This window comes from Hipposideros armiger, unplaced genomic scaffold (assembly GCF_001890085.2).
Source record: "Hipposideros armiger isolate ML-2016 unplaced genomic scaffold, ASM189008v1 scaffold_38, whole genome shotgun sequence".
NCBI lineage: Eukaryota > Metazoa > Chordata > Mammalia > Chiroptera > Hipposideridae > Hipposideros > Hipposideros armiger.
Genome location: NW_017731388.1, coordinates 3,432,607 through 3,433,704, shown reverse-complemented (window position 1 = coordinate 3,433,704; position 1,098 = coordinate 3,432,607).

Sequence of the window (1,098 nt, the reverse complement as noted above, 5' to 3'; positions counted from 1 at the left end):
CAGTCTAGTTGTGGAGGACGTTGCTTCACTGGCCCAAGCTGGCACCATCATTGTGCTCTTCCCAGGCAAGGCAGACCAGTTGCCGGCTTCTGGACGGCTGCTCATGGCGGCTGCTGGCCGCTCACGCTAGCTGCTGACTACATACAGTGGCTTATGGCAACCCACTGCAGCAGGGGCTGCAGCCTACACAGTCGCCGGCGACTCATGGCAGCCCAGCTCCAGATTGAGCTGCTGCTCACCATCTTAGCTGCAGAGGGCAGTGTCACTGGCCCTCATATGTGGGATCCGAACCCGGGTCCTCTGGCATCCCAAGCCAGTTCTTAACCAACGCGCCACTCAGCTGGCCCCCACATTTTTTGTATGTTTGAACATTTTTGTACTAAAATTGTGGGGATAATTTTAAAAATTCAAAAGGGGAGAAATGAGAAAAAAGCAAGCAACAGAAAACACTAAGCAGACTGAAACTCAAAATATACCTAGTTGTATATAACATTCCAAATAAGTGGACTAATTATATCTCAAGTTTATTTTTTAAAAAAAGGAACTAGGTATTTTAGTTAAAATACAAAGATTGTCAGACGCAATATACAAAATTATAGCTGTTTACAAGAGATACACCTAAAGAATGGCTGCGGGAGGGAGCGGCAGAGGATATGGAGGGCTCCTAGCTTTCCTTGCACTCGCTCCTTTTTCCCTCCACCGTGTCTGTCCGCGGGTCTTTGAACTTGGAGACCAATGCAGAGGACTTTCTGCGGTGCTGGGTTCAAAGAGGGCTGGGTGGGCGCAAGGGGCGCCAGGCTCACTGCGGGTACCTGGACGCTTTCACCTTCACAGCCTGGCCCTCCCTTCGGGAGCCACCTCCAGAGCAACCCCGTCGCCCTCCCCGCGCGCGCGACGGCGTGCGCCGGGCCCAGGGTTTCCAGTTCTGGTGACAACGAGGGCTGTGTCCAGGGTCGCTCCCTTTACCTTTTGCCTATCAGTCCTGGGATGGGATCTCTGCGTCAAAGACCCAGCTCCCCTCCCGAAGCCATTTCCCACACTTCCCACACAGTAGAGTGCTGGGCTCTCGCTCTAGGGAGCTGCATATCTCTCCCTCCC